The sequence below is a fragment of the Heliangelus exortis genome, chromosome 7 (genome assembly GCF_036169615.1).
Source record: "Heliangelus exortis chromosome 7, bHelExo1.hap1, whole genome shotgun sequence".
In the NCBI taxonomy this organism is placed as follows: domain Eukaryota; kingdom Metazoa; phylum Chordata; class Aves; order Apodiformes; family Trochilidae; genus Heliangelus; species Heliangelus exortis.
In genome coordinates, this window is record NC_092428.1 from 21,893,412 (window position 1) to 21,917,170 (window position 23,759).

The window sequence follows — 23,759 nt, forward strand, 5'->3', positions numbered from 1 at the left end:
TGAAATTATGCAATTCAGCCTTGTTGCATTTCTGAATCTAATAAATGTCCACCAGTTACAGTGACCAAAAATTAAACACACTAAACCCTCAGAATAATTCTAGGAAATGCATGGGCTGCAACTTTTGTGAATGAATGAACCTGGGCTGTAAACTCACACGTCTGCTCAATGTTCCCTGAGGCTTTTTACCTTTGCACTTTCTCATCAATCTCTCCTCTCACTTTTTTTTTTCTTCTCTGGACATTGATCCACAGATAAAAATTGTTGCAGAAGCAGAGAGATTCGTGGCACATGTTTTGATTTCAAATCCTGTCAGGAAAACATTTTGAAGGGAAGAGCATTGGGAAGTGGAGGATTTACGAAATGCTTCTTTGTGCCTTGCTCTCACATTCCAGACATAAATATTGCTTCCTAGCCACTCTGATAGAACTAAAAAGCCAATCCATTCAAAATTATCCCATTTCTGAAGACAAACAAGTGCCTCTCTCAGTTGGATTTTACTTGTCCATCTGTCCATAATTATATGGCTATAAGCAATATTTATATTTATGAAGCTCTAGCCCACATAAAGGCACATCAAAGGCCCAGAATAGAGTGTAATTAAATTAGCATGTGCAGACTTGCTAAAAACATAAAAAACATCATATGTTTTTCACTTGAAGCATTTATTTCAATCTGCAGTTGCACACTATTTCTCAGAAGGTTATTGAAATTTTTTTGTCTGAATTGATAAGGTTACACAGCTTCTCTTAAATCCCAATATACCCAACAGACTCACAATTACACGTGAGGACCTGTGGTTCCCCAATGAGGCACAATATATCTATTTTTCATAATGTAAAAACTATGTCTCAGAGTGCATTAAGCTACACAACACACCAGCAGGGCTAAGAAAGTAAGAGAAACAAAAAAAGTAGAATACTTAAGAAGAGAGAGGAAGAATATCTTTTCAGGGCATTTCTAAAGGCAGAAAGATATCCTAAAGTTATCCCAGATGCCAAGGATTCTCACAGTAGCAACTGTGAAGTGTTAGAATAGAACAAATAGGTGAGTATCAGTAGGAATGACCAGTCAAAGCAGAGCTAAGGATGCAGACAGATGTTCCCCAAAATCTCAGTGCTGTATTTTGACATACAGAGGAAAGAAACCTGCACTAAACATATGCATATAGTCTTTCACAAATATTTATAATGTGATTGCATTTTAGAAAGCTTAGATTTTTCACAAAACATTGATTTTGAGCCCAGAAGTGCATTGTATTATCTCTGTGTATGTAGGGTTGCAAGGAACAGTAAATTGATGAAGGTTGATGCAGATCACCAAAAGAAGCTTTTGTAAACTTCAGCAGGAAAGGTGTTGGTACAGGGACAGACACACAGACACACACACAAAAGAACAGCAGAGTGGATGAAATGAGACTGAACTGTAAAGAAAGTCATCTCCATGCATCCTAGTGGCACAATGCTAAAGGCTGCACCAAAATTAATGAAAATGAAGAAGAAAAAAACACATTCCTTGTAGGAGGGAAGATGCCAGTGACACAGAAGAGAATGAATTCTCTCCTTGGACAGTGGAGAGATTGAGCCATTATTGAAATGTGAAGGTTATTGGTAATTAAGTGGTGTTGGAGGGGAGAGAGACAGCTGCTGTGTTTGCCTAACATAGGAGGGCTTAACACCTGCCTCTGCTGCCTGCTCTGCCACTACTTTCAGCTGAGGTCAGCTTCTTATCTGTTAACAATGTTATAATCAATCATCTGTCCCTCATTTCAATCTCTTCTTGGGCAGAACAGACATGAATGAGTTTGTAATGTGGCCCTGGGAATTAAGGCTTTCCTGGTTTACCCTAAAAATCTTATGTCTGTGTATCCTCATAGTACAGATTACAGTTAACTTCCAAGGGGAGCTCAAATAAGGTCAGAACTCAACTGGTTTAGAGCTCACATACTCACAGAGGAATAAACATTATCCTGTTTTAGGAATATGCACCGAGGAGACATAAAAGAGTTGTGAAAAAGAGGCTGCCTATTTTACAGCTGAATACAGAGAAGCTGGATGTGTTTTGCTGACTTCTGAGCATTAGTTTAAAACCTTCATTGATAAATGGTTCTGTCACTCTTACCAACCAACAGATCATACTCTTGGATGTACAACCCTACTGATGTGACCAAATTGTACCATTAAGACAGTAATGAAAGAAACAGCCAAGAGATGTGTGTTAATGAATCCTCCTCCTGGTGCTTCTCTGGGTTCTGTCTTACCTGGAGGGCTGCCATACAAATGCTGACCCAGTCAAACTCTCTTTATCTCATAAAAATCAAGCAAGACAACAGCCTTGGGTGATATTGCTGTGGGCAATTCAGATGCTTTACAAAAGCCTGATACAGAAAAATTTATAGGATTTTTTTTTTGAGGAACAACAGCAACGAGTCCGAACAAAATGCTGATTCAAATCCAGACATGTACAAAGCATTTAAAGAGAAAGTGTGGGCTGATGGAATGGGAAAAGATGGGTAACTGGAGAAAAGGGGTTAACAAGTGAGTGCCTCATAACATTACTAAAATTTACCTTCCCTTTAATATTTTCCAATTAAGAAAGAACAAGTACTATATAAAGGTGTGACTAGTGACTAGTTTTCAAATACATCAGCAAGAGCCCCTGGTGAAGATTTTTCTATCAAAATCAGCATTCTGCAAACTTCCAACTCTACGGAAATTAGTGGATTGTTAAAAATCAATTTATCTTTTCAATGAGGATTAAATTATTTAATGAAAATTTAAAGTGTCGAGTATAATTGAAAAAATAATTTTGTAGCATTCTTTTTAAAGGACTAATACAAAGTATAAAAATTTTTACTAATTTTTAACTGTGCTTTCACACTGAAGCAGCATTCAGACCTTACAGAGGAATCTGAAAAATATGAGACTAAAATTATATATGTGTTTGTACTTACATATGATCCAGACTTATTAATATTTTGATATTTGGAACAGCATCTATCATATATTATTTCCTGACACCTTTGCTACTTTCTAATACTCCCTTTCCAGATCTGCTGTAATCATACTGTACTTATCTACTTGTATGTAAGTATAAATGAAAATGTATAATTCCAGTTAAACTTTAAAAGAAGTAGAACACAAAATAAATAAAATAAAAATCTCTTTTACATGTAATTGCCTATCCAACAGAACAGATGACATGTCTTAATCCAGTGGTTGATTTATTCCAGATCTAAAAACAAACCCATGAAAGTTTATGTCATCCAAAGCCATTTTTTTCATTAAGGCTGTGGTCAAGAAATTCCCTTTGCCCCCCAACAAATCCCACTAGGCAGTTATTACCTGGCTCTGCATCTCTCATCATTCTAATCACTTCAAATATGTCATTGACAAAAATGTAATTAACTCAATTTCCCTATATGCTAATAACACAAAATAATTTTAAGTGCTTTCTTTAATACCATGATTTTACTTTACTTTTCTAAAGCACCTGAGAGATGTAGGAAGATACGAGGTCTCTGGAAGCTTTAGGAAAGGAACAGTGAGCATTGGTTTAGCCCATGAAAACAGTAACATTTTTTTATTAAAAAGAGGAGAGAAAGAGGCATCCTTTCCCCTTATTAAGAAGAGAGTTGAATGTCACTGATAAAGATGATTTCCTTGGTAGATATTAGGATACAGACATTAAAATATAGGGTTTCTGAAGTTTTCAAAGCTAGGATTCAAGGACAGAGTAGGACACCAGCAACAAGTTATGTATCCAGCTGAGAGAAACCTTGTCTCTATCTTAGAGCTTTAAATTTTTTTCTGTTTTCACACTTTCAAGTCCTTTCTAATGTCTCACCTCTTGTTTTTGCCTCCAAAGAACTTTCATCAGATAATTAGAGCAGCACTTGAGCTCTGGGAACACTCCTGATTGGGACATGGCAGTCAGAGGTAGATATAGCTCCTGGAGCCAGGACACTGTTTGCAAAGAGAAGCAATGGAATGAAGTTATGCTCAACACAGAGATGTGTTTTTCTACAAAATCAAGTAAAATTTCAATTTTAAAAGTGTATATGATTGAATTACATCCTTTAATAGTGCACCAGGTTTTTTGGTTTGATGATTCAGGGAGCAGCAAGGCTCTACACAATGAATTTATTTTCCATTAAATTAAAGTGTCCTTTTTCCTTTTTCTGCATTGCTGTTGGTAATTTTTATTATCTTACACGGTGCTATTTTACTTTTACCATGGGGTAACTGTTGAAAACTTCTTTTAAGCCACGACAGCATACCTCCCACTTCTGTGTAAAAAAAGCATATTTACATTCAGGCTTTTTTTGATCCCTGTAATTTACTTCTGCTAACATTTTGAAGTTCTAACTATGTTTTCCTTTCCACTTATTATTATCTGTAATTTTATGCCCTTTTCTCAATTTTTGCCCTTTTTTTTCAGGTCAGAAAGAAAAAGAAATTACACTAAAACAGATTTCAAAGAAACTACTTACAGCCTACTTGATTTACAAGACAACTAGTTACAAACCAGAGATATTTCTGTCACATTTAGAGACCAGCAAGCAGAAAAACCTGATGGGATAGACTTCTATTACACTCTACCTGTATCTGTGGTACAGCTTCTTTTTTTTCTAGATACTGGGTACTGACAGCTCGTTTTGAAGGCTGGGAATAGAAACATCTAGGTGGCAGGGGTGAAAGAAAATCAAAACTAGTCAGTTCAGAAGGTTTTGCTCTAACTGCCTCCTCATTTGGACTGAATCACAGGTATCCAAACACCTGGATAAACCATTCAGCAGTTCTCTCTGTAAGCACTTGAGGACACCAAGACTTTGTGAGCTGAGCAGGGAATCAGGAAACTCGAGGGGCAGAACCCTACCATTTGAACTGAAATGTGAAAGATGTGACAATGTTTTAGGAGATCCCAAGTGACCCAAATGTCCTCCCTGTCTGGTAACATCCATCTCCCAGTGACTCCATATGAGCACGCATGGCACTTGGCTCACCAGAACATTCCAGGCTCTCTCTCCTGTTTTCTGGTAGAGCAGCTTTGGAATGCATGGCACAAACTTGTCACTGAGTCCTTAAGGAAAGAGGAACTTGTTATTCTGGGGAGGCATGAGGGTGTTTCTTCTTCTTCTGAGAACACATCCCTGTCCAGCATTGACCTTTCAGTTACAAGAGCGAGAGGAATTAGAGAAGCCTTCAAGCGAATACAGATTTTACTTGATGTGAATGCCAAGACTTTTAACAAGAAGTTTTATTAAAGTTTATAAAATGTTATATTAAATGTCCCAAACATCTTCAGGCTGATAGGCTAAGAGCATAAGATATTTTTAAAGGTAAATTAGGATGACCAAGTTTGTATGTGTGTGCTTCTGTGTCTGTATTTTTAACCTTAATAATTCCAGAACATCCTCACAAAACCAGGTTATACTCTTAACTCCATGAACTGGATTTTTTCAATAAATATTTTTTATTCTAATTTCTCTATGCGACAGAAAATAAGAGGGAATTTATTATGAGCCTAAGACATCCCTTTTCTAAAAACAGAAAAAGATTATATTGCTTCTGTGTGTTTTAACGACCTCCAGTTCTCCTAATGCACTACTTCTAGTAACAGAAAAATCATGGTACAATAACAAAGCAAGAAGAATTATGACTTTTACTTACAGTCCTTCTAACAGAGTAAAGTATTACTAGTTTAGAATATAATTTGGCTTACTCAGAGATATTCTTTTACTTGATTTCCTATTTAAAATCTTATTTCTCTTTAAAAAAACCCAACCAAGCAAAAAACAAACAAGGAAATTTCTCTCACCATTGCAAAACATTGTGTAGAAAGAGCATACAGAACTCTACATTTTAATTTTTTTCTGACAATGTCTCTCTAATTCTGACAATGTTTTTTCATAGCTTTGGGCTGGGTTCATGTAATATTATTTCTGTACAATATTTTTTTTCTACAACACTGTTAAATTATCCACCAAGATGTATACATCTTTTAGGTTTTCATAAAAATTCCAAGACGTGTGGACATGTTTCTAAAGAGTTAGAAGGACATTTCTATGTGCTATTCTTTTCCTGAGGCCCACAGGAAGACAAATTCAGGAGCAGGTCCTTTCTAAGATATAAAATGTGTCAAAATAGAACTGTCAACCTTTTCAAAGTAATCAAAATGTTCCTGCCTCATCTTTCCAACTAGTTACTTTGATTCTAAGAAAATAAAATATTTTTTCCCTTCTGAAAATAAAATTTAAGTAGGGTATTCATATTTACTATGAAAAGCAAGAATCATCTTTAATTCTGAAGGTCCAACCATATTTAAGAGGTAAAAGCTAATTAAAAATCACAGCCTCTACTCAAAACAATTATTTTTTCCTCAAGAAAAACAAAAAGGCATTTTCATTCCCCCCCTCACAATTTTCAGCTTACTGCAGAAGTATTGGTGTGATTAGAAATAGAAACTACATAATCAAAATACCATTTGATATTTCCAACCTGACCAAAGGTGAAAGATGCTTGGAAATCACTTGGAAATGAAATTCTGTGACATTTGTGCTCTGGCTTTAGATCTATAGAAGACCAACATCCAAGAAAAAAAAATGGAGAAGAATCAGTAAAATTATGTTATTTATTTCTACAATGAATTTATGAGATGGTTTAATTCCTGTACTTCAACGTTTTTTTCAGTGAAAGGGAGATTATAAAAAGATGTTGATTTACAACAGTTGCTTAGGAAAACAAAGGAGAATTCATAGCAAGACTTCAATAGCAAATGTTCAAAATTCTGAGGAATGTAACTTAATGCTTGTGGTTAAAGTTAAACATCCAGAGCTTTAACTTAATTAGTGAATTCAGAAGGCAGGTTAGCAAAGTATTTTCTTCCAAAAATGTAATTTCTTACAAACAGCACATTCCCAACACTTCCCTCCCTGCCCCAAAGTGTGTTCTCTTACGAGAGAATATTGTGGCCAGATCAGTGGGAACGTTGCTGTTGTTCAGCACTTTCTGTACAATAACCCCAGTGAGTGCCAACCTTCTGCAGCTCTGCTTGAATGCATAAGCAGCTTAAATATTGTTTAGCATTGCATCCAGCCTTTAAGAATGTAATAAGCTCTTTCCGTTTCTTCCATGCTTTCTAAATGGCATGTCAGAAACAACATGTCTTACACCACAAGAAAAAAAAAACCAGTAAAATATTTTGTGTTCCTTACATAAATTCCAAGTGAATTATCAGGTTTCCATGGTAAAACACATTATTCTGGCATTTTTCACAATATTTATTAATTTATTTAAAATCCCTATCTGAAATTCTGTGCACATGCACACACAAAATTCTAACAGATCTAAATGTACTAAACTCCCATAAACACAATCTTATAGCACCAGTCTTGACAAACTCTTATGCAAATGTCCTCAATAATTTTCTCAGCAGAAGAGCTTAAAAAATGAATGACCCTCCCTGCTTGCTCTAAGTCCAATGAACAGATTTGAATAATATGGGGGAAACGGATATCAAGCAAATTCATTATTTAATGTTGTCCTGAAAGAGTCTCTTGTTTAATTTCCCAGAGTGGCTTTAGATTTTAGTCTGCAAAGTTGTGTAGGGAGGGAAATTTCAGACAGTTATCTTCTGTACTGTATTTAACATGGAGACACAGGTATTAGGACTGTAAACTCTATATAAATAATGGAATTAAACTTAACCTTACTAGGAAGCAGTTGCAATTACACCTAACCACCCATCACACTCTCCAGATCCATTACAAGAAAGAATAAATTGCATTTCTTTGGAACAGATTATGCTGCTTTGTTGAAAACATCTTCAAGGTGGGGGAAGGAGGAAGGAAGCCCCCTGCTCTTTGAGCACAGCATCCTTAAACAGATGGGATTACACATATGGATGAAATAATTAAGATTCAATATATAAAATGCTATATAAAATGCACTACAGATTCTGCCCTCCCTGCAATTAAGAGATTTTACTTTGGGCTACGGAAGCATCCTCCTACAAAAGCCAACCCAAAATAACTACAAAGAACTTTCTATATGTTAAGCTAAAAAAACACTCTAAAGAGGAAAGTCAGGCATGAAATGCCAGAACTGTTCCTCAGCACAGTAATAGCAGAAACATAAAGGTGTTACTCCAAAACAGGCTTTATGAATTAGTTTCACTCATGTTTATATTTTGATCTCTATACTTTGTAACACTCTACCTTCAATTAAAAACCTAATTTAAAATTTTCTTTTAAAAGAAACTCTCTCTTAAGAGTAGATAACAATTCAAGGAAAATGAACAGAAATTGAACACCAGCTGGGCTGCACCACATTTTCTGGAGGAAAAGAAAAATGGTAACAACGCTCAAGGGCTTGCTGACAAATATTAGAATGAATTTAACACAAGTTTAGTCATTGCAATCATATTCTGAAAGCTTCAAAATACATCTTTTTCCCATAACAACACTCTGCACTTAATTTCACAGTAGCTGTTGTAGTCCATCTTCCATTTGCCTCACTTTATTATAAAGAGTAATCATATTTTAATTGCTACTTCACCTGAGCTGTGATTCCCAATCACTTGTGTCAGTTTGCCAGTACAAGCACTTTTTTGTCTGAACTACACATTTGATATTGGCACATTAATTATGACCTTTGGAACACACAGATAGCACTGAAACTTTCCAAAACCAGGATGAAAGCATATTTTTCAGTCTGATACACAGTGTTAGAGGTTCTCAATCCATGCTAGAGCCTCATTCAAAATCCAGGTTTCCAGCAGCCATTACAACAAATGAGAATATAGAGGGGACACAGTCTTGAAAAGTCAAGAGCATTGACTTTACATTCCATTACCAAAACTTCATAACACTTTGGTGTTTAAGAAAAAGATAATATGCCAATTTAAAAGGTTAAAATGTACCCTACCATATGATAGTTTCTAATTACACTTTAAATATCAGTATTTATTTTGATACTAATGGGAAAATGTTTTGTTTTACCTACCACCAAATCAACAAGTAACATATCAGAGTGACTGATGTACCACTGGCTATGATTCTTCTGAGAAAGAGGGAATCAATGTAACTGTTAAATGGGATGCAAGTTCCTGAACTTCAGCCTTATTCTAAAAGTTTTCCTTCTGCTCCTAGACAATTAGAAATCACAACTCTGATTACTGTAAGTGACATCCATCATTTCAAGTTAATATACATTAAATGAATGATAGAGATTCAATCCAAACAAGATGTCTGTGGTTCTCTTCCTATTTCTACTTCTGGAAAACATTTGATTTGACTATGCATTTAAAAGTTGATCTCTCATCTGTCACTCATCCTGGCAGCCCTGTGCTGATATTCTCTGTTCTGAGATTAATAAAAACTCTGCAGGCTCCTTATCCCCAGACTGAAGAGAGAGATATGGAAATAGACTCGGTCAGCTGCCATCAGAAAATTCCTTGGGTGTCCTTGCTAAAATGTAAATCAAAGACTTTCACAGGAACAGCTCAAAGAAAAGCAGTGTCTTACTGCAGAAAAACATAACAGTTTTTGAATAATTTTAAAAATCAGATCAGCAATTTCCAATTTTGTCTCCTGTTAAAAAGCTGTTAGCAAATACATCCTGTCTGTCAAGGTACATGATGAACAGGCATCTCTAGGAAAGTGCCTTGATGTCATCAGACAGGTTAAGCTCTAAATGAATGAGAATATAGAAAACACATCTGGAATTCTGATGATTTCAAAAACCAGATCTGTCTCTCTGATACCACTCAAAACACAGTAAGCTGCTGATGATTACATCTTTCCTCTCACTCCAGTAGTGCAACAGTTGTACCTATAGAGAGAGGGAGAAGGTGTGGCAATAAGGGCCACATTTTGTGTGATTCAGTGAGCTGTGCAAACATTTGGGATGTGGGTGGAGTCAGTTAGACAAATGTTTAACTGCTTCACTGGGAAATCTTGGAGATGTCTTGTCAGGACTACTGGATATCATGGAAATGTAGAAGATTCTGAAGTGTGTTCATATGCCACAGGGATGTGCATCAGTCATATGCAGGGACCTATTTGAAACTACATAAAGAGGAATTATAAATAGGAGGTAACAGATCATAGAATCACAGAATCATAGAATTGGCTGGGTTGGAAGGGACCTCAGAGATCATCAAGTCCAACCCTTGATCCACTCCCGCTGCAGTTCCCAGCCCATGGCACTGAGTGCCACATCCAGGCTCTTTTGAAATATCTCCAGGGATGGAGAATCCACCCCTTCCCTGGGCAGCCCATTCCAATGGCTGATCACCCTCTCCATAAAGAAATTCTTTCTAATGTCCAACCTAAACCTCCCCTGGCACAACTTGAGACCTCTTGTGCCCTCTTGTCTTGCTGAGAGTTGCCTGGGAAAAGAGACCAACCCCCCCCTGGCTCCAACCTCCTTTCAGATGATTCAGCAGGACTCTAAAGTACCATCACACTATGCCCCTGGGAATGGGGGGAGCAATGAGGAGAATTCCTACTAAAATGGTGATGGTCATGATGAGCAATTTCTGCACAGTTAATGGTGCTCAGTAGATCTCTCATGGCATGAATGAAATAGGAAATTTCTATGGACAACCCAAAAACACTGCACTGGACAGGCCAGATATCTGTAAACGACTGCTGCAGTTTAAGTGACACTTTGTGTGCACAAGGAGGAAGAACCCAAACTAACCAAAAACCTCCCAGAGGAGGCTTGTTATGCAAACTGAAAAAATAATAATAATAATAATAATAATAAGTAAAAAAATCGAATGTCACATAAATTGTTCCTAATCTCACATGAGGTCTCATTCAGAAAAATATTTCAAACATTTAACATAATTCAATGTAGAGACTTTCATGCTCTGTCTGAACTTCTCTCTACAAAACCAGAAACTGAGCAAGCTTGCTATAGCAGCAACAAGATTCAGACACTAAAAAAAAAAAAGGCACCAGAACTAATGTAAAGTCACCTGCTTCATGGGAACCATTTATATAAAAACATTACAGAGTGTAGGAGTCCATGGATATGCAAACAAAGAATAAATCAGATTCTGAAGGTTAATGTGTCCTTTAAATAAATAGCAAAATTTGGGTGATCTTTTCTCTTCTGGTTTGCACTGATGGTGATATCTCACAGTTCTGGTGATAGATAAACATACTAAGGGAGCAATCACCCATGTAAATCAACAACAAAAATCAAGAAGAGGGAGGCAAAGTAAGCTTCTACTTCCAATAAAAAATAAATAAGGTGTTAGAGGAGTATATTTGTCAGTACTTAGGCACAGAGAATATAAGAAACAAAACCTCAAACCACTAAATGCAACAGTCCTTCATCACACAGAAATCCTGTTGAGGACAATGCAAGTCTTGCATGATTAAAGGCTGAAAAATTTGTCCCAAATAAAACAAATAGTGGTTATTTCTGCTTGTTTCACATTGTCATACTTAAACATAAATGGGTGAATTTCAAGCACAGTAGGAGAATGATACAAAAATCATGGCTTCAGCAAATTGCTAAGCATCATTTCAGTGCCTGCAAGTCCCACTTACAAACCTCTACACCAGACCAGTAAATAACAACTAGAGAAGAGTTCTTAAAAGCCATCAAAAAAAGTGCAGAGATTCCTAAATCCATGTATTGGAGTATAAGATAAATTTATTGGCACCACTGATTCAGAGACTTCTTTAAACAGCTTCATCCAACTTGACACTGAGAGACCAAGAAACTAAAATGCTTGTAATACAAGTAATATAGTATTAATGATGCAAATGATACCATAAACATTACTTTTATTTAATAATGTGGGTAACAGGCTAAGTATTGCTTCTTTACAATACAAACATAACTTGACAACCTATCAGATGAGAGATAGGATGATGACAACTGATTTTCAGAGATTTCTGAAACCAGCAGTATCACGATTTGGTTCCTGAAATTAATCTGCTTTTTGACATACCATGAATTTCACAGGTAGATTTCAAACTAAGATTTTCCTGAATTTTTTTCTGCTGCCAAATAATCAATATTTTTAGGCTTAAGATGAGGAATTTTTCTGGTGGATTCCTTTTTAACAGAAACTTGCTTAAGGAATTTCTGACCTAAGTAATTTACACACAAAATTCAACTTTCAATAAGAATGTGACCAGGTACTACTTTAGCATCACTTATTGGTGTCACATCCTAATATTTCAAACACGATTAATAAATATTTTCTTAAAAAAAATACTATTTGAAACAAAAAAGCAGAATTTCCATTTTCAAGTGGAAAAGTGCAGTGGTGGGAATCAAATGGCCACACAGAAAGTCTGTGGCACAAACAGGACAATCCTGACTTCCATTCTAGTGCCTTCATGACACATTCCTACTTCCTTCCAACAAAAGGAGAAAAGAAACGTGCAGATCCACTTCTGTGAACACAATGTTTGGTGCAAAGCTGGGAGTTTTGCTCATCTTCTTAAACCCAGAAGCATCAAGGTAGATGCTACATCAGAGAGCCACTTCATTACATCCAGATCCAGTGACATTTACAAATCCCAATAATTTTTATGGCATGCTTTGGAATAATTACACATGGGAGTCCAGTCAACCAATGGTTGTCTATCAGCAGAAGTACATTTAATACAGTGAATATCTTGCTACTACTTCCTTTCATTATGGCACATGCCTTGTTTAAAAGCAGTTACTAAGAGCAAGTAAAGATACAGGTGCTCAAATTTCTGCTTCATACTTCCCCAGCTAGAAAATAAATAGTCCTTATGATTCAATGAGATAATATTTTAGTCACATTTTCTTCAGTTCCAGTGGCTCAAAAATTTAGTGATTTTTGCTCTTTTGCACAATCCAAGCAAACCTCAAGTCGAAGCTGACTCCCAAGTAACTACACAAACTCCTTTCTACATGCAAAGTTGTTTCTCTGGATTTTGAAGGCAAAGAAAAAAAGCCAAGCATCTCTTTATGATACTTACTCTCTACCTTGAAGCTGACTTCAAGGAAGGTAGCTGCTAAATGGGAATTTGGATCATGTAGTATCTGAAGCCTTAATCCTAAGAATTTTACAAACTAGTGCCAGCTGAACTGATACATACACACAAGGCAACAGGACAGCTGCAAACAACCTGGAAGCAGCATAAAAAATTACATTTTAGATGTAAAACAATTACCTCAGGCTGGCCAATGTGGCTTTACCACCTTTTACTCCTTGAATAAGACACCTCTTTCGAATTTCATTGTGTGACATGACCAGAGCAACAATTCATTTTAATTGCCTGTTTTAACTGGAGACAATAAGCTTGCAAATTTCCAGGTGATAAAATAGTGGAAAAGACTTTAATCAAGCTAAGATCCAGATGATGAACATGGGTATAGATCCTTAAATAATATGGATTAAAAACTCGTCGTAATGTTCTTTTATATGGTATAAATCATCTTGTAATTTCTCTGCCTTTAAACTGGTCATGCCTAAGCTCCTGTGTTTGGTCACTGAAGGATTTCAGTTTCAATAGAGTTGGAGCATCAAGCCTGTGGTAATGAGGGGACATTTAAAAGTTTGTGATGTATTGGTGAGACTGGATGATCTTTTCAAACACCAGTGAAACAGATATTAGGCTGGATACACAAAAATGTTTTTCCTTTAAATCCTTTCCCCAAAAAAGTGCTTCGTTTCTCCTCTTTAATAAGAATTTGTGGGTATATTTTCTTTTTCATGGAAAGGACAGTTCAAGAATTGTGTAATATTAAGAGGAACAAAACCATCAAGTTGCATGTAAAATCTCACCTTAGAAACAAAGAAATCATTTTGCAGAACATGATTTGCTCACCAGCCTAATTGCATGGCAATACAGCTGAATGGCCTTTAGACTGCTTCTGAATCAATTATTTAAAGGGAATTCTCATACAGAAGGGCAACAGGAAGGGTTGTGCATATCCTAAGGCTGACAGCATTTTTTTATGGTCTATTTCCATGTTGTGACTAAAAATACACAGTTCACCTCATGGCTTGTATCCTGAACTAAGCATCCTCAGGCCCTTCATTACTTGACAAAATCCTGATTTCAGAGATGACTTTCTACCAAGCTTCCCTCTACTGAAACAAACATTTCCAGATCTCATTACAAATTGGACTATAAGTTTAACAAATTCAAGTCTGAATTAATTTCAGAATACTTGGTACCATCCTTTATGTTATTACAAAAGAAAAACCCAGCCAGAAACAAAGAATTAAATATAAACTAATTGCAGAGTACATTAATATTGAGAACTGAATTTCAGAGGTTGACTGCTCTGTAAAATCCCTAAAACCCGATGGTTTAAATTCAACTATACTGGATTTTTCAAATACAGGCTACAAAACCCCCTCACTTTCTCTGTTACACTATGCTTAAAATATTAAAACCAGCAAGCTAAACATTTCATATTTGCAATATTCTTGTCTCAAGTTTTTGATCTTTGCAAACAGTAATAAAGATGTGTAGTGTTTTGTAAAAACGGTGACTTTGCTGCAGAAATTTTCAATTTAAGTAAAATTTTGATAAAGTCATACAGGTACTATATTGATATCCTTAAAAAAGCAAAAGGTAAACAAGACACAAGAAGTCACTATCACAGTGCACAATCAACCAGAAACTAAGCAAAACAGCTCTTAAAAATCATTGCTAATTATTCAAATGTAGGAGTTAGCTAGGTACCAGCATGTTTTCTTTCAGCTGATTCCACTACAGGACTTGAGCTAAACCACACACCTCTTAAAACTAACATTCTAGAACTTTCTTTGTAGACTTTCCCCTCTGACTTGAGGAAGCCTTAGCTCAGAATTCATAATTTAGAGGGGTGACATGAGGCAGTTACAGGCTTCTTTTGTACAGTGACAGCATCAGCTGTTGATGCCAGAAAAAGTCAGAGGAGCCAAACATGTCTGTGGAGAAGAACCAGGCATGATAGCAATGAAAGAACTTGTGAGAAATTCTAAAATAACCCCTCAGTTCTCCTAGCACTGGAAATCACATGATATCAAAATCTGCTCTCATCCTTCTCCGATGTTGGCTGAAAACCTCTATTTTAAGTACTATTTTTTTTTCTAAATGAAAAAATAATATTGTGAATTCCAAATCACAAAATATTCTATGGCTTTTTTTTTTTTTTTTTTTTTTTTTTTTTTTTTTTTTTTTCCTTATTTTAGTATGGAATTGTTTCTGCAGTGTAAGAAGTTAGTACTGGAGAGCAGAAACAGCTCTTACCTTTTAATTCACTGTTACTCACCCATAAGATGGTGCCTGACCTCCATACTACTGAGAGGATCTGAACTATGGGAAACTTCAGTCACTTAGGTTGACACAAATCAGCTAAACCTGGCTCTGAGCATTGCCTGAAGCAGCACAGTAGGGATGGGACAGGGGCTGAAATGGGTCTAACACTGAGCAGCAGAGGCCACTGTCAGTGGAGGGAGTTTGTCACCATGTCACTGTCACCTGGTAGAGCCTGCTGTGATTTGCTTTAGAGCACTCATTTTCCTCTACTGGAAAGAGATGCTCCAAACACAAAGAATTCCAATAATTTGTAAAACACCAAATAGGCCCTCTCATTCCCCTCCTTTGTTCACATCTATTGCTGCCTGCAGGTGCCACAGGTCCCCAAGGCAGTAAGAGGATCCATACAGAATACACAGGATAGTTTAGATTCTGTTTATAATCCAATGTACAAAATAAAGTGGGATGAAGAAGAAAAAGAATAAGTAGTTGACACTTTTTAATTACATGGGTGCCATGGTTACTTTCAAGGAGTTGTATGGTGAGTCTACTATAGTCATTATGTAACAGTAGAAATTTGAATTTATAGGGAGATTTGCATTTAAGCTGAAGAAAAATAAGACAAATATAAAAAAGATCCCACACGTTACACAAATTAAACAAATTTTATGTATTATGTTAACATAAAATATTAAATATACTACTTGTCTAGTCTCTCATACACAGAGTAAAACACAATGAAAAAACGTCATGCAGCTAAATGATCACATTAAACTGAAGAACAAAAAAATCTTCTATGTATTGCAAAATAGCTGTTCATTGCACAACAGAGCTGTTATATTTCCACTGAGTATATTTTCCCTTGGAGTTCTTAAGACAGAGAAGAATAATAGAGTTTACAGCATTTGTTTCACCTTCATACTTCTAATTTGGCTTAGAAGCAGCTGAAATACAACTAAAATTATAAAATCTGTTTAAACTGCAGAAAAAAGTTCTTATCATAAGAACTAGAAAACTACAAAGGAAAATTATATGCAGCAGTGACAGAAAGTGAGTGTGTTACTCTCTGTAAAACTGTTTTGTGCTGAGTGTTCACTTGAAAGGACTTAAAGCAAATTGGAAGGAAATGCAGGTGACAGTTCCATACTTCTACAGATACATTTTTGCAAATCTTGGAACACATTTAGCTCACATTTTACTGATTTTAAGATATTTGAATTAAAGTTAGTACATTGTTACTTTAGCATGCTGAATTTAAAAGACCTGAAAACATTTTTTGTTTCAGAATTTAATCTTCCATGTATCTGCTAGGTACAAAATGTGAATGAAGCTTGAAATAATTATTTTCTAATGATGATGGTTAAAACCTGCTAGGTTTTATTATCCTTACACACTTATTCTGCTACTGGACCCTAGGGATTCTGTGTTCCCACCTTTTCAGACCTGGTGTCAGATTAGGATGTTACACAATAAAAATATGTCTGGATACAAATAACTTCACTCATGAACCATCAGATCAGCTCAAGGGCACAACCTGGGCCAAAGACTAATTTCTATTATTGAAAACAGAAGAATTTTTTCCTCTGTAGGCCTACTAATAGGTGAAGTCAGCAGAGGAGATACACACAGGAACCACTGCTCACCCATTATGGAGACTAATGGGGTAGATACAATCTGATAAATGTTCAAACATTAATTTTGAAGAATAATAAATTTTGAATAATAATGAAGATTGCATTAATTTCTGCATTCATATATGCAAAAACTAGAGTGCATGATGCAAGCTGAAGAAAGCACACTTAGAAACTGAAAAACATATTTTGCTAAGAAGAACCTGAGGGTATATTAGGAAAAATATGACAGAAAAAGAAAAATCAATGAGAGCTAAATAACCTACTGACTACTGTACTTTTCATCATATTCTGCTGGATTTATTCAAAGACAGGTTTACATGTCTTTGCATGACACTTATATTGGATGCATGGTGTGAGAATGACCACTATGAGTAAGCCCAACTCCAATCTCTCTCACATTAGTTACACACTGCTGTATTACTTTTTTTGGGTTTACTCTCAGCTCTGAGGAATCAAGTAGGCAGACTTAGGCTTTATGCTACCAAAGGTATGAATAGTGCTTCCAAACATTTCAGGATATATGGGGTTTTTTTGCCCAAAAATATAAAGGAAAAAACCCAAACGATTGGTTTTCCAATGTAAAGTTTTGGCTTTTTTCCTGCAGAACTATTCTCCAATATGTATTCCTTTCCAAAGCATTTCATCTTTATTGCAGAAAACTCCAGAAACAAAATCAAAGTTAAAAACGTTGGCACTATCCAGATCAATATGAAATTTTCATAAATATTATGGCTTCAAAAAATATTTAAAAAATATTTTCACTTCAAAAATAACATAAACAGTCAGACCAGTGAGTGTGCCATTCAGGTTTTACCCATCGAGAAACATCTTTAAACTGCTGGCTGGAAGACACAACATAAAGTATATTCCACATAAATTCTAAGAGAAATACAGTAAGTCTGCTGAGTATGCAGAAAAAAGATAACTTTTGTACACTTGTAATTTCTTGGAAGCAGATCATCAGTAAGAAGAAAAGATCACTGTTATAGTGTAGAGGTAGAAGAAGTGAAAAAGAAAACTCATTTTCTCACAACAGAGCAATAACTTCTAAAGGCAGAGCCAGAAACTATCAGAGACATCTGCTGTCCATCATGGTTGCAAACCAATGCTCTGATCTTCAAGCCACTGTTCTGACACAGCATCCAAGGGACAACTTGGAAGTAGCCTGTATTTTAAGGCAGCTGTTAGTTAAGTGGCAGTATTTTACTTGAACTCCAACAGAGAAATGAGGCACTGAAGATCATGTCATTTATTGCAGATTGAAGAAACTACACTCAGATCTGCTGCCCATCCTATGCCACGCCATGAATAAGATCAAATAGGGGTATTAGAGGAAAAACCTGTGAAAATATCTGTGAAATGGATAAACCAGAGTGAGGTCTCTAAATTTAATTTTAAACCACACTTTCATTGCCACAGGTTGCCACATGTAGAGCTCCTCCCCTTCCTCTTCACGTCCAATATGCTGGGATCTCTACAGTAACCACAAAATGTTCAGCAGTTGTTTACCCAAAAATGACTCCGCTGAGATTCCACAGGGAGAAGAATTGTACTGAACACCAGTTGAGGAAGAAATTTGAAAAATAAATCTGACTTTCAAATATTCTGACTGACACAGATGGACCAAGTAGTTATGGGGATAGTAGCAACCATAACCCTAACTTTGCTGCCATGTTTATGTTGGATATGAAGTGGTTTACCAGCATGCTGAAGTACTGGAAAAAAGTGCAAGCATCCAACTTATTCCTCCTTGCAGCAGCAATGGGGGATTCCAATCCCAAATGCAGTTTCAGTAGAGACTTTTTTAAAATAGAGCCTGTTCCTTTGACAGGCAGAGAACTGCAACAAAAGATTTATTCAGTGGAATAATTGGTGAATGCTTTATCCTGTCAACACAGAACTATTATAATCAACTGAAATAATAAAAGCTGTCCTAGAGTTTATATTGTTTTACATTTCTTTGAAAATAATTTATTCTATCATACTCACATTTGCACTAATGTAATTGAAACTAATAAGCTAAACCTCAAAGTTATGTAAAATGAGAAATGTAACACATTTTAACCTTCATGTGAGCCCATACATTCTCATAGCTGGAGCCATTTAAACCAGCAGATGACATCAAATGCTTTGGCATGCTACCTATGCTATATGTGCTATCTATGCCCACACAATGACACCGTGATGATGATTTTGCTAATTAGGGTATGCTTCCAGCAATCTTTGGTTCTTTTCTCACCTGAAGTCACTCCAAAAAGTGGCTCACCATGACCAGCTCACTGACCTCTTTGCAGATGTGTTATTAACACCTTTTGGAGACCTCTCTAACTCTCTATGCTTCATTAGCCTGTTTGCTCCAGTCAGGCATAAAGTGCTGATTTTTGAATTAGCTGATTTTGTGGTTTAATCTGCCCTTGACTCAGGCTGAAATGTTTCACCAGCAGAATAAATATTTTGAAACATTTCAGTAGCTGTTTCTGAACCACTTACTGACTGCATGTTTTGCCAAGACCCAGGGGCACTCATAGACTCTCTGTATGTGAACCAAGAATATAAACATAAAATGAATAAGTGTAATTCTTAAGTACAGGAAAACCTAGCCTAACATGGTGCTATCAGAAACCATATTGATCTCAAAGCTACAGCAACAGCATGAGATCTTTTGACTCCTCACAGAACCGAGGAAAGCTGTAGCTGCAGATCATTAGAATTTGCTGCATGAAGCCATAACCAAAAAGCCATTCCTAACCAGCCATATATTGGTACAAACTTTTCAGCTGTTTTTAACACACTTTAGCTTGTAGATGATTCTGTCTTGCTTCTCTTTTGACTAATTAGGACATACAACAGGCTGAAGAACCTAGCAAAATAAGGTTTTTATCCAGTGCTGTACCTAATGCTATCTAAGGTTTATATATCTAACTCCACAAAGATGGGGAAATTAGTGTGTAGAATGTTGCAGACAAAAGGATGCAACTTACTCTGTAATTTTGATGCCAGTCAAGCCACTGAATCTGCATCATTCTTGAGAGAAAGAAAGAACAAGAATCCCTGGAAGTTTCAAGGCTCCCTAGAGACACACTCATTTTACATTTAACATGTGTGAGGCACAGCTATCAGGACATAACCTGTGGCTCAACAAATCCAGTCACATATATGGCACATCCTCAATGACAGATCATACAAATTCAGAAAGACACCAAGGGTTTGGACTGGGTACTACCTATGCTTCATTCTTTGCTTTACGTCAGGATATCCAAGTGGGAGAGAAAAACATGCATTTAAAAATATTGCTGATGGTTTAATTGCTGGAACTTGCTACTCCATCACTATTCAGTTGCAATAATGATCAGGGCATGGAGCATTACTTGAAGAATTAATGACCACCTGAGGTTAACAGCCCACAGCTGAGCCTTGAGCCTCCAGCTTTCTCATATAGTCATTAATCCCCAGGAATTGTCCTGTGCCTCCATCATTACCTCTAATTTAAAAAGTGAATTTTCTCCTTTTAATTTTCTTTTCACAAAATTAAAGTACTCAATTAGATTTTGTCATTAAATTAAATCTGCATTGATTACCTAGGAAAAAATAACGACAGCAAAATTGAATTTGCCTATTTCATCATTGAATCCTGATTAAATATTTGTTATAAGCATTTCATTACAACGGGCATTAAAAAAACCAAAAAACAAACAAACAAAAAAAAAACCCACAAAAAAAAAACCCACATCAGGGAAAAAAAGGGTTTATAACTCAAAGCTGTAACATGTTCTGACTGATTTCTGTTTCCAGATTGTGATCCACAAGCAAAATCCTTTAGGTCAACAAATTCACGTATGTACAATTAACATACACATATAATTCATGTGTAAATAATCCAATTTTCAGTAAGGGAGAGTTTCATTTCTTCCCCTGCTTGTTCAGAACATTTTTCCACGTCCCCTTCATCCCTTGTCAAAATACTCTTGATTTCCTCAAACTGATCTACTTTAGGTTTTGGTGGGGTTTTTTTGTTCGTTTGGCTGGTTGGTGTGGGATTTTTTAATTTGCTTAGGTTTTTTGGTTCATTTGTTTGTCTTCTCCAAATTTTCGTGTATTCCTGAGTTTCCAATCAAAATGGTTGCCTGTAAGCTCCTGATTAGAGCTAACTGGAGTACACAAATCTTCCCAGACATTAGTCAGTATACAAACAGATTTGAACACATAACTGAAAATATCAATGAACATTTGAAGACTTTTTTTTCTCCTCCCTGTCTCATTTCAGTTTCTCTAATATGGAAGCAGATGGAGCAGCATAAAACCAACATCATCTAATCCAAAAATATACCTAAAAGTGTTCAGGTTTTTTGAGTGTTTTATTGCTCCTTCCAAGTCTTTTTCCAAAAGCTTGCTGCTTGCTTTTTCATTGTTATATTTAGCCTGTAGGAACCATACCAGAGGCCACATCTTTTTAGCACTTTTTCTTTAATAAAAGCTCTACTATGAATGACTTAAATAAGAGGGCTGGCATGCATGCTCACTTTTGTGATTGTTATGAAATCAAGGATCTCAGAATTATTTCAACAGCAACATTCTGAAAGAAATTTCATGCATTTTGTGTGCTATCAATAAATCAGCCATGAAAAATATTTCAGCCAAGACATATTGGATGGTGTCAGAGAAGGAACAGGAAGGTTACCTGGAGATACAGCCAGCTATCATTTTTATCCTTGCAGCTGCCAGATGGTGCTGAACAGAACAAACTGCTATGCTGAATTTTTTACCAGGTAAGTGTGCCATTACACACAGTGTTTTTATCTATTCAGATGCCCTGGGGAAATGATACATGCATATTTGATCAGATTAAAAGAAAATATTGACTAATCAGCATGCCGTTTGTGTTGTCTTTCACACACTAAATTTTGAATTCTAGAGAAACATCTTTCTATCAGAAATATCCCCATCCAATAGAAGCAACAGACCCCACTGAAAAAAAAACCAACCCAAAACCATATTTTCATACATAGCCTACCATATTTTAAAACATAACAAAAGCCATCACATAGCCCACATGCATTTAATGAGAATAATAAAAGACTGAACCCCTTTCTAGTCTTCAAGTACTAATTTTATTGACTGAATGATGGATTTCAGTTTCATTTTACGTTACTGCACTCTTGTGAAGGATACAATTCAGTGGCCCTCCCATGACAAAACACTAACGAAGACTCTGGTTTTGTTCATTTTTGAAATAAAGGACCACCACAATTAAAATCACAGGAATCATTTTTAGATGCAGTAGGCAGAAAGAAAAGAACCAAGGCAAAACAAAACTCCAAACCTGTGAATCTTACTCCTGAAGAGAGAACAGGGGAAAATTCAATGGCTACATATGGTCTCATTTGAAAGAGCACCTCCCACACTAGCTTCCCACTAGTACTTTATGGAATATTGGTTCAAAACTGATTCAAAAGAAGACAACCTAGTGAATCACCTGTATCATTTAAGGAAATATAAGAAATACCTTCAATAACTCTTGCCCTACTATTTGATCTTGCCCTATTTGTAAGGGCACTGTTTGAGGGTGCATACATTTAATCAAATATTCTAATAGATTTTAAAATATTTTCTGTGTCAAAAGTGCTCTTGCCACATTTATTATGGAAGCAGATGAGAATTCTTATTCTCCAGTACTTTTCAAGTAAAACCAAAGTAATAATTTCTGGACCTATCACTGCCACCTTCTGAAACACTGGAATCCTAGTCTTATGAATTCATTAAGAATTCCATAGCCTATTTATACATTACTAACACAGCAAATAGAGTGCCTCCTTGTTAAAACGGAGCTTATTAACCTGTGCATGTTTTTAAGCTTCTACTACAGAGCCAGGATAGAGTGGAGGTTTTGCAATGTAGCATGATTGTCCATTTGTGGAGGCTAAAATGTTGCTGGACCTACGTGTGTTTACACATTAAACAACAGAAGATGATTTTTCATTTAAGAAATTAATTCAGTGTTAATGAAGGGAGAAATACTGACTGAGACAGTCATTAATTTAACTTTCCCTCTTGATAAGATCAGCTAGGCTACTGCTTCTCACTTACAAGGATATGTCAGAGAAACAAACTACTTTATAGCAACTCAGTGAAAAGTATAATAGTGGCAGTATTTACAAAATCCTTTAGATAGAAATTCACGAGCCACCTCCAGGTTACTAGAATAACTGATTAATGAGCTTTCCTCATACCAGATGGGTATCATCTGTAAACATTTTAGAGATTCAAGTTGAAAACTATTTTAACAGCAATGTAATACCAACCTAACAAAACAAAATGGAATACCAACCTAACAAAAAAGAAAAAAAAAGGAAGCAGCAGTAAAACAGGAAGTGCTGGTGGAGATGTCTCCATTTACACTGTATATGGGATCTAATTCCAGCCCATCCTTGTCTTTGTATGTTTTCTGGTTTGTGTGTGTGTTTGGTTTTGTTGGTTTTTTGGATTTTTTTTTGTTTGTTTGTTTTTCTTTTTAATTCTCTTAAACTATAGACTGTGGCTTCTACCAGCAGCATGCTAAAAGTTTTCTGAGAGAAGAAATATAGCACTTCAAAGATACAGCTTTATTTTCCACCACAGATTGGTTACTGAATGTAACCAACTGAATGTTTGTGAGCCAAAAGACACTGCAGACCAGATTTTTGTCTCCTATATAACTTGGCTAGACCACACTGGAGTTTTTGCATAGGTTGTTAGTAACCAAATTCCCAGTAGTACAGAACTACCAGGTACACTTATTATTAGTTCAGACAACTCAGTGTGTTCAACTACAAGAAGGTAAAAAGGCCTTAAAAATCAATATAATTCCAAAGTATAGGAAATACAACCTG

At 36.0% G+C, this 23,759-nt stretch overlaps 1 long non-coding RNA gene across 1 annotated transcript in view; it reads right to left on the minus strand.

Moving 5' to 3' along the window:
• Positions 1–23,759, minus strand: part of LOC139798051 (uncharacterized) — a 120,516-nt gene that overhangs the window by 24,966 nt on the left and 71,791 nt on the right. Inside the window, exon 2 of the long non-coding RNA XR_011726686.1 lies at positions 3,847–3,965. This is a non-coding gene — a long non-coding RNA (uncharacterized lncRNA). The remainder of the gene's footprint in view (positions 1–3,846; positions 3,966–23,759) is intronic.